Raw genomic sequence first — 15,603 nt, 5'->3', positions numbered from 1 at the left:
TTGATTTGTTGAAGGATTGGCTTCTTGTTGCAAATGGATATGTTTTAGTAGATGGCTGTCAAATGTGACCAGAGATGACAGGCTACTGTAAAGAACACAGCTGAATAGAGTGCAGGTAAAAACAGCTATGATCTTAATGGACATTAAAAAGAGTGCTGCTTTGTGGTGCACAAAGAAAAGCTGGAGGGACTGAGTGAAGATCCAAGGCAACGTCCTTTAACATAAAATAGCAATATTATGTCAACTGAATATTTCATTGACTATCTTTCAGTGCCTTCTTATTAAAACTGTGGACTTGTACTTTGTATAAAAAAAGAATGGAGTTCATTTGCACTGATGGCAGATAAAATGATCTCCATTAAAATCAAATTGAAACAAAAAAGGATAACATACAGCTCAATAAAATAATGATAAAGCTGTCTGGAATGTTTAAAACTGTTCCATGCAATCAAACTATCTTGATTTAATCCCAAAAACAGTGCCAGAGTTCATCGGACAACACATTTCAATGTCCTTGAAGTTATTTCATGAATAGAAAACGTATGGGAATCTTTACAGAGTCTGGCAAAAAAGGTAAACACGAGAAGCTGCAACGATACGAATGCAGTGTTTCTATTAGGTTCCACTATATGGATCTACCATTAAAGGAGGATTTAATTGAAAAAATAAATCACACTCCACATGTTGACAAAATAAATTCCCCCTTAGTTCTACTCTGTGGTGATTCATGAAGGAGGTGTATGACTTTGCGCCCCTGCAGCAGTATGCATGGCTTCATTTGGAGGCACTTGCCTCAACAATTTATATCCTCGGGGTGCTACAGACCGTAAGAGTGGGTTCATCATGTCAAACAGGCACACTCCTGCAAGTCTTTCCTCATCTTCACTGTGTGACATAACAACACGTCATCGCTTGTCTGCGGATTAATAACAAAAAATATACACCTCTCGTCTGAGTAATGCCCCCCCCCTCAACATTTTAGGGTTTATTTGAACAGCACAAAAAATGTGGAATAACGCGAGTGCACCTGGGAGTGCACTTCGATCCAAAAATAAAGGATCTTGGCATTGTTCAGCTTTACTGGCGCATGAGAGAAAAGTGCACTTCAGATGCCAGAAAAGCAGTTCTTGTCGAGAGGAGAACGAGCCCTTCAATAGGTTAGATGTGGTTGTAAGCTGGTAGCATAGAAGTCAGGGATTCTCGGCTAAAGTGGCAACACTTTATACATATCAAACAGTAACGTGCATGTTCCACCATATTTCTTTGCTTCTTTATATACCGAGATGTTTGCTATGTTTAAAAAAAAAAAAAAAAGGACATCTTCAAGAGCAGTGTCTTGTTCATTTTGTGCGTTTCGATGTGTGCACCTCTGCCTTAAGGGGACAAGTTAGTCCACTTTGATGTCGTCACTGTATCAGGTTACTCTGACGGAGCAGGAAACGATACAGAGTAAGCTTTGATATTATACAGCTCACATCTGCCTCTCAACTCTATAACCAAACGCAAATCTCAGGATCTATAAAATGTCATTTTTTTTTTAAATGTCATATGCTTGAACTGTATTTACTTGTTCATTTCCAATGTCAACAGTTCCTCTTTCCTTTCTAGAGGTAATTTTACTTTGTTGCAGTGTTCTAAATGCCTTGACATTTAAGGAGTGGATCTTTTTACAGAAACAAGGTGAGGTGGATAAATCCTGTAGATTGTTTAAATTTCACTCGCAGTCTGGGAACAACCAAAAGTCTTCTTGTCAGTAGAATGACAGTGGTGTAGATGCCTTCATCTTCTAACTAAATACAGCCACCAAGTGCACTCACATACCACTTTAGGTTGACATTTGATCCCACAAACAAGCAATTTCAGCTTTAAAAAGGGTCTAAACGGAGTGGCGGACAGCTGAAGTTTATGTTGGTAGCTTTATAGCTCAAACAAAAAGGCCAATTGAAGGATTAGTCCATTGGAAGAGAATGAGACAAGTTATTTATCAAAAGATCCCTCTTTGCTGGTTCTAGTTAATGTAGGAACAGTCTGACAGATTGCAGGAATAAAAATGCTTGTGAAGGAGCGACAATGTATCAAAAAGCTGGGTTGGGTTAAAATGATGTGTAATACAGTGGTTTAAGGGTTTACAGCAGCATGACAACTACATGGAGATAAAATTATTGTTTTATCAAATAATTTGCAGCACAGCACATTTTATTGTAAGTTCAACTGAGATTACCTTAATTTAGAACAAAGAGCTTTAATGCAAAATCCAGTTTCACAGTGAAGACAGTTGCAGACTATAAAATAAACTTATCACAGCACCTCAATAGTACAATCAAGTATCTGTTGTCTTTCCAATGGATCCCAACAGACATCAATTGGGTCTCATGTACGGAAAACATTAGGAAATCCAGCATTCAGCTAAAAATTACTCAATGTAAGAGAAACTATTGGCGGCGGCTGGGGAGAGCAATGTTGTTCAAGCTGTGTGAGATGGCCACACTTTGAAATCCTCTGGTTTCAAGACTTTTTCTTTGCCACATTTGAAATATTTTTAAGATTTATTCAGCAAATATAAATCCTCAAATCTTTTAAAGAGACGTTTTCCTGTTATTCCTGTTAAAACATCTGATTTCAAATGAATGTCTTAAAAATGATAAATTATTTACAGCAATGTGGCATCAGCCAAAAAAAACCCAAAACAAAACAAACAAAAAAACCCACTAATTATCTTCGGTTATTCTTGTATTATGCACTTCGCTGGCATTAACTGCTATGCCACACTCCCCTTTACCATTGTGAAGGAGAGACCGTATTTGCCTGGGGTGATAATGTGAGTAGCACTTTGAAATATTCAACACGGTATTATGTGCCCAAGTTGAGGTAATTCTACAGCCAGATGGGATTAGATGAGTGAGATTGTTCCAGAAATGAGCTTGCAGGGAGACTGTGGTACCGTCCCAAAGCCCTGTCACTCCGCTGCTGCAGTCCACAGAGACACTGATGAGGGGCCGTCGTTCAGACTCAGCATGTCAGGCCTATGGAGAGCCGTTTTACTGGACAAAATTCTATTGTGCGCCTAATCTCGAAAAGCGCTGACATGCTTTGTGTGTATTATCTTTAGCTGTCCTGGATCCAACCTAGAGGCATGAAATCTGGGCTTCTGTCTATCTGTACAACCAGTTAGATCAACAATCAGCGAGCAGCTGCACATGTCACAGCCTATCCACACATGCCAACGAGCGATTGAACGTAACATACACAAGAGCTATAGCTCTTTAATTGGTGCGTGTTTGTTTTTGTTTTTTTCTTCATTTGATTGGAAGGAATGTCAACCACAGGAATTACCAGCATATTACAGTACAGAATCTTCCCATTCAAAATTTCAGATAGATTTTTTCTTTTCTTTCTTAAAATCTGAACCACTACACAATAGAAATTCCCCCTAGTTTGTTCTCAAGGGAAACAAGAGAGAAAGAAAGCCCAAACTAAAGGATAGAAGGACACTATATCAGGCGGGTTTCATGAAAAATAGAACTCATACGCCCAAGGATGAATAAAAGCTTTTCTTTGGTTGATTGCTACAGCTACCATGAACTATTATTATCATCCCACACTGGCGCTACACCACAGCAGCTAAGACAACTTCACAGGAAACAAAAAGCACAGCCGCTGAACACCACTCACACTTTTGAGCAAGTCTCCACCATCATACAAACTCTTCCACTAGTACAGTTTTTAGTAAAAGCCCAACAATCAAGCACTGCTTCAGTTCTCTAAATATGACTGGTACATTTGTCACCGTGTTTGTGTCTGTAAATACAATACAGTGCATGAGTACCCATATAAAATAAGGTGTATTTAAAGTGTTGGTAACAGCGGATGTAAAACACAGCTGTCATTAAGTCCAAACTTCACTCTCGGGAGCACTCAACTGATTGAATTGAACGATTGCTGACCTTCACTTCCCTGGCTGAGGGAGAAGGTTTATACTTTAGTACTTTAAATGCAAGGAAAATACCTATTTTTGTTCTCAAGCACACAGGCCATGGAGCCAGAATAATTTCTTCATTCTTAAAGTGAAAGGGGTGCTGGGGCAGACACTTTTCTAATGTGGCAGAAAGAGGCAAATCTGACAAGCAACATGGGGGTAAGGGATTAAGCCCTGGTGTAGGGCCAGAATTAGGGAGGGAAGAAACTGCAAGAAGCAGAGCCTTGCCAAAGAACACTTAACTATTCAACTGTTGTCAGTTACCATTAAAGACTGGAGACTGGATCAACCATATATGCAAGCGTTTGCATAGTTGGGTTTTTTTTTTTGCTGCAGCAACTCCAGGTCAATATTTGTTCATTACATGTGTACAGTTAAATATTTTTCAGTGTACTCAACATGCATGGTCATTTACCACAGTAGAACAGATAAATGGCCGAGTGCATGAGAAATGAAACTGCCATCTATGTGGCTGCACGTCTGACCTGCCTCTCTCCGTATGCCCAACACAGTGCCTCTGTTTATAAGCAAAAAAAAAAACAGGAGGTGGGGTTTGACTCTTCAGCTTAGAATCCCAATGTTGTCTCTGTTTCAGAGTAAACCACAACCATTGCTTGTCAACTGAGTGGCTGTGTGTGTCTGTGTGTCTGCTGAGCTAATGCGAATCACGAGGAGAGCAACCCTGAGATCCCTCTTGAGTGCCTGCATGTATGCATGCATGAGAGAGTGAACGAGTGCAAGACAGTGCATGATAGTATTTGCCAAATGCATGTCCAATGTTAATTGGCTGAGATACAATTAATTTGCACCATGGCTACAATAATGCATGCAGACAGATAACCTTTCCACACCTGTGTAGCAAACAGAGAGCCAGAAGCGCCGCTCCAAGCCGCTTGCATGTGAGGAGAGGAGTGCCAAACTTGACCTTTAGTGAATACCCATCATCAGAGAATTAATAAGTGCTTCTTCAGCTTTTTAGTTTTCACTGCTTTGGTTTTTATCAGGACTTAAGCATGGCACAAAGGGATTAAAATAGCAAATACCCCGTTCCCCTTGGAATGACATTCCTCACCGTGGGATTTTAGGGGCAGTTTATACAGACAAGCAAGCACAGGGTTATTAGAAGAGCTGACAGCTGAGCAAAGGCCATTATGTTGCATGTGAGACTCATTCATTAATAGGAATTTCAAATCAATTGCCTCACATTGTTATGGTCCTTAATAGACAAAATTATTTTAGGCTTGAAGCAGAAGGAGACACAACAATTGACAAATGTGTAGTCTAGGACAGCCTGGGAGAATATTACAAAGCAATGCTCGAGGTCAGGTCATTTTAATGGCAATTGTAAAACCAAACACAGGTTCAAAATCAACATCTTGTGAACTACTGTGCTATAATTAAGTCCAAATGCATTTAAATTGGTGAATCACAGCATCACATACTTTATGAAAAAACACATCAAAATTAAACATCCCATACTTTACACAATCTAGGTATCATTTCTTGTTTTGCATAGTGAATTCCACACTTCATGCACGCGTGAGAGTCATGATCTGTTAATTTCGCTGCAGGGAAGACTTAAAGTTCCTTCACAGAAAAAAAAAATGTGTGCGTAAATCGCAATCGACTAAATGACTTGGAAAATATTGGCATTTACGAGCCCTGCAATAAATCCAACCACGTTCATCTTCAAGGTAATGTGACTATTTCACACAGCCACTGGAGCAACAAAGGTGAAACCCATCCTGTCCTAAAAGGGAGTCTGATCTCACACAGTGCAGCCCAAAGAAACCAGAGGCACGGTTTAATTTTAAAGGAGCGCTCCTCATTAAAATGCAGATTAGGATCATTGAATATGGCGTAATCGCTCCGAAGAGACGGACCACGGGGGGGTAAAAAGGTAAACCAAATCTTCAGGGAGTTTGGATCTCCGCCCCCGGGCGACCTCGCATTCCTGACAAACCCCCCCAAACACACACACGCACACACACACACACAGCTCACCTGCCTACTTAGCCACACACGTTTTCAAGGACAATACAAGTGGAGGGGGGCTAAAACAAAAAGAAGGAGTTTCTTTTTGCTTAAGACAAAACTGAGCCCGGAACAGTTTCTGTGTGATCTCGCCAAGTTGTCATCCCAGCGGCTCTGCAGGGCATCAAGCCGTGCGCGCTGAAGGTCTCTCAAAAAGGTGTGCGCCGTTTGCCACGAATCGGTCACAAGAACCAGATTAGAGTAGAATTAGATTCTTCCCCGCTGTGAAGAAGCCTGGAGAAGAACCTTGACTTGCGCCGCATACCTACTGAAATCACCCTTGCACTTTTTTTTTTTATTCAAGAGTTTTTTTTTGTTTTTGTTTTAAGTAACAGTCCATAACCTCCTGCCTCTGAGCACAGATGCTTTCGGTTTTTTTTTTTCCTCTGCGTTTTTTTTTTTTTTCTTCCTTCCTGGTCATTTGTGAAACAGAGCAACCAAAATCACTTAATTACCTTAGGAGGACTGTTGTCGCGAGGGCTGAGCTGCGGCTCGGATCAACATCGGAAGTAACTTCATGTGTAAAGTCCCGTCGTTTAGTCCCATGCATGTGGAAGAATGAAATGCGCGTCCATAGCGGGGAGAAGAAGACGAGCTCAGCCCTCCGCTGCTCCTGCTTCCACCAGGCAGTCCCAGCGAGGAGCGCGTGTATGACGTCAGCGGGAATGTGGGAAACCGATCTGCACTTGTGATTGGTCGGGACTTCTGGAGTGGGCGTTTCCAGGGAGGGACTCGATGTTGAATTGACCAATGAAAGGGCCGATGTAGTTACCCTGGTTACCTTTTTTTTCCCAAGCCATACACTGAGCAGGGAGGATAACGCAAGGTAAGCGAGGCGGCTTCGCATATCAGAAAGTATAGTTTTGAGGCGTGTGTATGTTAGATCTGTTTGAGAAATGCAGTTCAATGTCTCCCATGGCTCAGTGGGAGTTAGAGGGATGTTTTTTGGGGGGGCTCATTTACTTTGAAAGATGATTTGATGTGTTTGGTGAAAATATACTTGACGTTGGCTTTAGTTTTCCCTAAACTCAGGCTGTCTCAACTCAGCTGTCAGCCCCACTTCTCATTTTAAGCAAAGAAGCCCCCAAATACACTAACTTTCTAAAAGGGACTAATTAACCATCTACTTGTATTTGCCATCTTAATAAGTGCCCTATATTCATTTGCTGTTTAAAAGTACAATCATTTTCATCACTGGTTGACCAATTTAAGCCTTGGTCCCATTGCAAAGAATCTGTCGGGATGGAACTATGCGGGACAGGTTTTTTTGTGTCCCCATTGCAACAGTTGTGGATCATATCGAAAGAACTATACCCAAGGGTTGCAAATTTTTTGTTGCCCTTCCATTGGGGCACCCAGCCCTATCAAACACTTCCCATTGTGAGGAGCAAACTACAGCCGTCTACTGATTGCTCAGTGATCTACGTCTCTCTTGACCAGCCCACCATCTTTAAACCCCTCATCAGCTGCAAGCTTCTTTAAACTGCACACTGCTTTGCACAGCACACTGCTTTTTTCACGCACTATGGATTTTTCTACTTGGACTCTGATTGGACCGCTATAAAATGGCCCTCGAAAATGTATTGTGGACTGCTGCCAAGATCCAAGTGTTCCTCTTCAAATAAACAAAAGTGTTACGCGTTCGGCCCGCTCTTACTCTTGTGTAATGATATCACATGTCTTTGTTGTTACGCGGTGCTCACAGTCCCACCTACATTTTGACCGTACTCTCCGTTGTGGGACCGCAAAACAAATTTGGGTCGGGGTACACTTTGCTATACAGTACAGCACTGCACCATATCGCACCGTAACGTCACATTCTGTGCAGCGGAACCAAGGCTCTACTGGAGGCCTGGCCCTGCACCCGCCAGACAGTGTAGCGAGCAACAGATGCTACGGTAACCTCCAGTGTGAGCCAACTGAGTGCATGCAGGAGTCAGATCCATTTACATCTCCAGTCTTCTCATCAATCCCAGAACAAAAAATAACTAGAAATCCTTTGAAAGTCTTACCCTCAACCTCATGCACGCTGACGAGAAAACGCAGAAGCCAGTTCAATTAAAATTTTAAAACATTAAACTTTTTAAACTTCATATCTTTTGATCTTTTTTAAAATATTGAATCTTTTTAAAAATATTTTTAAGTGGATGGGTAAACCCTTTAAAATACCTTTAAACTCGCCATACTTTCAGGTAGAGACTTTATTTAACTTTTGAAACGTTACCTCGTCTGTCCACAGATGACCATCTCAGTCAGAGTTCTGCAAGTAGCAAGGACCCATTCAGTGCTGCTTGCAGCTTTAATGTGGTTTATGAATGCTCTGTATTTAGGTTAACACTCGCTGGAATTGACAAATTAAGAAGACTCACACCGAAGAAATTTACCACCAGCTGCCACTGATGCTCAAGCAACCTGTCTTAACCACCCCTAATATTTCAGCTGATTTTCACAATCAGTCCATCTTCTATAGCTCTCTGACAAAGTCTGTTTTCTATTTACAAATGCTAATGTACTAATATACAACTATGATTTCACAAAGATGTAAATAATACGCCAAATGTGAATGAATATATATTGCAATTCTTATAGACTCTTACATCAACATCCATGTCAAAGCAAGATCATTTCCATCTTTTTTTTTAAATAATTTGCATTAAATAATGTGGTGAACGGGCTATAAATAATAGAAAACAATAATTGTTAATATAATCACGAGTGTGTGTGGTTGTCCATCTCTGTGTGTTTGCCCTGTGATGGACTGGAGACCAGTCCAGGGGGTATACTGTGTGTCAAATGGGTGAATATAAAGTGCTTTGTGAACTACACAAGCAGTGGAAAAGTGCTATATAAGTGAAATACGTTTTTAAAGTAATATGGTGGGTTTTTTGTGTGAAGACTAATTGTTGTGAGTCCATGATTAATTTGTAATGCTTTTTGTCCCCTAAAATGGGACTACAGGAAGAAAAGTGAGTTGTGAGTCCATGATTTATACAAATATTAAACTTGCACTTTATACCACAGTTGAATATTGTCACATTATGAGATAGCAATGTTGAGGGACACTAAGTCTGTGAAAATAAATGGGTGATATAGTACATTTCTATTCTGTCTTCAAGACTAACCTAGTTTTCAATTAATTACTAAGAAAGGCATTCATATGTCTTGGAGACTTGAACAAACAACTTTTCAAACACTTTTCAATGGGCCCAGAGAGCATTAGCGGTCCTTACACTCTGAGATCCATTCCTGCATGCTTCACACCAGCCTTTCACACTCTGTACGTCTCAACTAACACATATCCCGTGAAGCCAGAATCTTTCCAAGCTTAATCCAAAACAAAGACATAGAGATGTTCCAGCAGCATATCTCACACTGGGTGCACCATCTGTCCTCTCCCAGGGTCTAAAACTTGTAAGATTCCACTGATATTTCTTAGTAATGTCATACAGACCTTGATGGATAAAGTTTAAAGGCTTTTAATGGGATTTCTTCTTTTTTTTTGCTTTCTGGCTTATGTCTCACTGAAGCCATTGATCTATTTAGGTTAAAGAGTGTTTTTTTTTTTAAAAGTCTGCTCAACCTCTATATATGCCACATGTCAATGATCAAGTTCTGTCTTTCTCAGGTATTATACGTGCTTTGTTGATGAAGAAACCTTAAAATGTTCACTTCGAGCTCCAGAACCAACAATATAGGTAAGGAGGGAAGAAAAATCACATTGACTTGTCATAGCATGATCTGTTCAACAGACGTGACCTGGACTCACCAGCAGTCCCCATGTTGACTTGTTTAGATGCTGTCGAGTCTTTGAAGTTTTGTCACTGGCAGGATTCCATGTGTTTTTTCAGTTGCTTGCTTGAATCACAGCTGAAGCTTTAAAAAAAAAAAAAAGTCAGACACAGTCAGTTGACTCCCTGCCATTCCTTCCTTCGAGCAAATATGTCAGAATTAGACATACCCATTAGCACTCAACTAGTGCCATTTCTCTATTGCACTTTCTTCACTTTTATAGATTTGCTGATGTCAGCATAAATATTTTACTTCAGACAGTACAAAACGTTTTTTTAACTAATTCATTTCAGGCATGTATAATGTGACATTTCAAATAATTGCATAAGCAGCTGATATCCACATACACACATATATACACGCGTTGAAGATAATAAATATCTTCACACATACACGCACACACACAAATACCTATATATGATACATACATATACACATCCACATATAAAGATGACATTTCAGATTATCAGTTCTTCCAGTCCTTTAACCAAATATTTGCTTTTATCCATGCAGAACAGCTGAAGGCACGAATGAAAAGTGGTCTTGCAAGCTCAATCAAACCGCCTGACTATGAAAGACTGCAGACAAAGCGCCTGGAGTTGGATGAAATTGGACGAAAGGTAACTTATATTCATCAGTATCATCAGCTCTCCTAATACGGCAATGTCATTATTTAGTTGGTTCTTGATACATTTGATAAAAGAGGGATTCAGCAGCAAAATTAAGAAGAATGCACAACAACAGTGCTCCTTAGCCGCCACAGGAAGAGTGTGAACTGAGGGCTGATAAAAACAGCATGTCTTCAATAGTAGGAAATTGTGCAATTTATTTCTGTTTGTCTCCCTTTGGTACCTCTTTCATGCACAACACACACTGTAACAGGATTTTACTCCACATAAAATAGACGTTGCATGACGTTTGTCGTTCATCCAGCAACATAGAAAAGAGCTGTAATATCACTGCCACACAGACGAGAATTAACATGAATATTCATTTGGCTGCCTGTGGTTTTTCTATAAAACTGTTTGAAGTTCAGAGTCATATGACTCCGAGCAGAGCAAAAAGTTAATGCTCGGGGCAGCAGAGATTAAGCTGTTAGACCTGCCTTGTTTTAATTGGTAAACTGTGTCAGTAGTCTTATAGCATCACTGTGGTAGCCCATGGCACCTCAGAACCCTGCTTTCTGTATGACATAGATAAGACTGGGCTATATGCTCACATTTGGTCACTCTGCTAAAAGACATTCTTCTCTTAACATCTCCAATCAGTGACATAAGATGTCGTTCAAAAACATGACATGAGCATGGAACCATTTGTGCTTTCTTTGAAGAAGTCTCAGTCAATACCAAGCCCGTAGCAACCCAACAATACGCTATATAAATGTGTGTGACTGCTGCAAAAAATAATAAGCATAAAAACGTGTGCTTCGTTTTTATTGTTGTCATCAGGCAAATGAATGCACTATTGCCACAAGATCTCTAAATGTGTATGTTTTTTAATGTTATAATTAAACATGTTTAATGATAATATGTAGGGCCCATGGCTTTATTAAGAAAATATGCATGTGCATAATTGTAAGACTACAGTCCCGTCTTCACTGTATAACATCAACATAAATGATTCTTTGCTCACAACACTCATTATTTGCACACTAACATTGTTTTGTAAATGTATGAAACAGCCTAAAATACCAATATATACCAATATATATACTTTATTGACATTGAGATGTTTGAATTTAGTTTTCACATCAATGAAAGAAATAACAACTATTATAAAAATCCCAATGTTACAAAAAAGTAGATAGTCTTCGCTACAGCTTGCTAAAAATATTTTAAATTGTGTTAACCTTAGTTATAGCTCACACCCTTCAATGTGATCATGTTTTGTTTGCCAGATTGAGCAGAACCCTCCTTGGTACAATTATGTTCAACATAATAATGTGCTTTTACAAAGGATTTTGGTACATTTAGAGTTTTCAAAAAACACATGCTGACATGTCAGAGTTGGAAAATTACATGTGTGAATAACAAAAGAATGATGGCTTGATCCAATTCTGTTTGTTTTGAGTGCTCAGCTACAGCAGCCAAAATACTCTTCATTTTATCATTTACTTTACCCTCCTCTTTTAGAGCAAGAGTCACCAACCTTTCAGAATCTGAGAGCTTTTTCAAGTATTCCATGTAATACCTTAGGCTACTCACCATAAGTTCAAAATGTCTGTATACTCGCCACAGTTTTTTGAAAATACAATGCACAAGGTCCATGCAGGCTACCGGGCGCACAAGGCTACCACATTAACTACCCTTGCTTCAGAATATTGAAATTCTTAGTCTGCGAGAATATTCATGTACAAAAAACGAAACTCTTTTCAAAGCACTTTTATTCTGGATGAAAATAGGGAAAATCAAAGTAGAGATTTTTATATTCATCTTTCTTTATCATTAATGTATTTCTTTATTGAAATCTGACAGCAGTTGGCTTTCACATAACCACTGTTCTCTACTATCTGACAATGAACATAAAAATTAGATGAAGAACTGCATTTTTTGTTTTCAAAGTCATCGATCGGTCTGAGGGCTTTTCTTTCAACCACATCTATGTTAAAACATTCATTTAGTGTGGCATCTTCACTTTTTTTGTTGTTTTATTAAGTGTTTTTATTAAGTTTTATTCAGTGTGAACCCGAACACACATTCAAACTGTGGTATTCACTGTTGTAAAAACATGGACCCAGAGATGCTCAAACTGAACAAGGTTCAAGCTTGAACAAAGTGTTTACAAAATCAAAGCAACTCCTCGACAGTAAAGAAAAATATGCTGGGTTGAACAACACCAATTACGGTAGATGAAATGAGTTGTTACATAAACAGAACCAAACATACGTTTAGTAAGTTTAACATACGTTAAATACAAATTAAATGGGGAATTAGTGAATCTTATATTGTGAATAGGGCAACTGTGATATGTCAGACAATTATGAAACCAAACATGATTGAGGTTTCTTTCATGTCCAATTTTCTCTTCGATGTCAAATATCTGATGATCCATTTGAAGACTTTTGTTGATTATACATACAATAGTACTACATACATGGTTTTGCAGGTGCAGAATTTTCAACTTTGTTGATAGATAATGCTTTTATGAAGAATGAGACAAAACAATATTGAGACACGAGTTTTGAAGAAAGGAGGGGTGAACTTAAGAACACACATATACTGTATCTTTTAGTCACCACACATGTGGTTTTCCTACAATTCAAGGTGTCACATTTAAAAAGGTCCATTTGTGGGTGCAAAATATATCAAACATGGTGCATTATAACACTGTGAGAGCAGTGGAGTTTCCAGAGATGTATTTCAGATGTATTATCGTCCTTTGAATAACAGTGAGGCACCATCACTTCTTGATTTTTAACTCAGGATGTCCATGTGAATGAAGAAAGCATGCAGTCCAGCCAATTTTGATATTTGATAAAGATCGCTTTTTTTTTTTCTTACATTTTCAGCCTGTAGAGTGTTAGACATACCACCATTTTTGTTTATCACTGTCAAGAATGTGCCTCACTGATAAGAGATCTGAAAAGCATGAGAATCAGACTCCGAATCTGCGAGCGCTGGATTTGGAGATGAGATAGGCTGATACGAGGAGATAAAAAAAAAAAAAAAAGGTCATACAGTATATTTATATATATATATGTCCATTGATGAGTGGTGAAAATAATAATACAAGCGATAAGAGCAATGAATGCCATCTGGCTATTATTATGAAAATAACAATAAATAGTTTTCATGCACATTAATGTGTTTAAAAACGTTTATTGAAAGGGAAAGAGAAACTGGTTTTGTGGTTACTCTCAGACTAATAAGGATGAATATTAATTGATTAGTTTCATTTAGCACGGTGAAATGAGAGATGAGTTAATGTAAGCTGATGTTTGGCTTTCGGCACAGTTTGTGCAGTGTCGACTGAGTCATTAGACATTCTGTGCAAATGAAAATGACCTATAATGCACTACGCCTGGAATAACATTTTCAACCCTTTTACTTCCACTGTTGTACATGCTCATGCTGGGAGCTATGGAATTAAGTTACAACGAAATTGGCATCACGGTGAGGTTAATTCTTGAGCAGATTATATTTTCTTTGCACAAACAGCAGCGTCCTTTAGACCAACTCTACATAAATTAGCACCCTTAACCCCTTTAGTTCCTGCTGATCTGAAATAGGCTGTGTCGATGTGTTAGCTATGTGAGATTGTCTTTTGTACAATTATCTGAGCCACTGGCCTGTATATAAAAACACTGATACGACACAATGAACTGCTGCACTGAGAGCACACAAAAGGAGCGCCACGATGAAAAGGAGAAATAAATGAGAGTAGATTAAGACTCCTACCTACCCTTTCCTCCCTTAATTACATATTGCATCCACGTCATGCATGTTTGTGCATGATTATTTGAAAATTCTACTGTTTATTTAGCTTTCATGCTTCAACAGTAATACTGTTTCGGCTGAATTTTGTGTGTTTATGATCCTCTTGCACTCACTGCGCTAATAAAGACCAGAACAAATGCTTCTAGCAAAATATTTCTAAAGGAGAAAATAATTCACTGCGCTCTGTTGTTTTTTTGTTACTTACAATATAATAATTTCTACACTTTATTTGAGTTCTGCTCATTTTGCCAAAAGGCACAGATAAGTGATGCATAAAAATAATTATGATAGAGGTTTCTCAAGGTAGTAGAGTTAATTGTAGGTGTAAATAATTGTCATGAAATCCTGCACTATTCTTTTTTTTTTCTGTTAATACTGCAGCACTCTAAATACTGTTTATTCCTGCTGTGCATTAAACCTTTCTGTTACAGGTTGAAAAGGCTCGCTGTGCAGCCAAGGCAACCAAAGAGAGCTCCATGTTACGGCAACATAGACAGGTGTGGAACGGAGAGTGGTGGAGGTAGGCTCGGAAAGGCTGAGTAAGAGCCCCCTATTACTCCCTGTCATTATCTGCAGCGGTCTTCTGAATGTGCTGTTACACCATGCTACCATTCCACTTAAGCCTTGTGGCACCCAGACAGGAACCTGCATGGAAAAATAGGGTGGAAAAGAGTAAACCCCAGGAGGAAAAAAAAAAAAAAATTAATCTTTGCAGAAAAATACAGGAAGAGGAGACATTTAAGCCCATTCGTCAACTGTGGTGACATTGAATTAGGGTAGTAATCAAATTAAAGTGGGAGGTTGTAGCTTTGTAGAAGCAGAGTGCATACTAAATGGAAGAAAACTGTTTGTGTCCGAGCTGAAGCAGGAGTGTGGGACTGGGGCCCCAGCAGTGTCATGCCTTGTGAAGTGAGAAGGGCAGCACTAGCTCTGGGGTGCAGCTTGTTTGGCTGCGTAATGACTGTGTCTGAGCCACCCAAGGTTAATGATGTACACAAGCGAGAGTCTCCGTAATGAGCCTGGTCATAAGGATGTGCCACCGCTTGCAACTCTATATATATTGACTTAAATTATTGCAAGATTCAAAAGCCACATTGTCGAATGGGAAAATAAACAAGCATATATCTCATGTCAGCCCCGAGGCAAGTTAGTGAGAAGTAAACAATTACCGTCGCTCCTTCCACATGCCTGGTAATGTGATGCTGCCCACAGCTACAAAACATCCTGCCCACAGGCTGTGCCACACTCTTGGAAAAACCCCACCAGCGACGTCCTTTTGTGTAATGAATGAGTTGACGTGGTTCCAATCCCTAAAGAAACCATGGCAAGAGCAGGCCTGTCAAATAGATTGTGTATTTATTATGAGAA

General features: G+C 39.3%; 1 protein-coding gene across 1 annotated transcript in view; it reads right to left on the bottom strand.

Moving 5' to 3' along the window:
- pkp4 (plakophilin 4) overlaps positions 1–6,630 on the bottom strand; it is an 87,252-nt gene extending 80,622 nt beyond the window's left edge. The window contains exon 1 of the mRNA XM_080498395.1: positions 6,466–6,630. The gene's annotated coding sequence lies outside the window, so the exon portion shown is untranslated. The remainder of the gene's footprint in view (positions 1–6,465) is intronic.
- Between the last annotated feature and the right edge of the window lie 8,973 nt (positions 6,631–15,603).

The sequence above is a fragment of the Blennius ocellaris genome (assembly GCF_963422515.1).
Source record: "Blennius ocellaris genome assembly, chromosome: 6".
In the NCBI taxonomy this organism is placed as follows: Eukaryota; Metazoa; Chordata; class Actinopteri; order Blenniiformes; family Blenniidae; genus Blennius; species Blennius ocellaris.
This window is presented reverse-complemented; position numbering and strand designations above follow the sequence as displayed.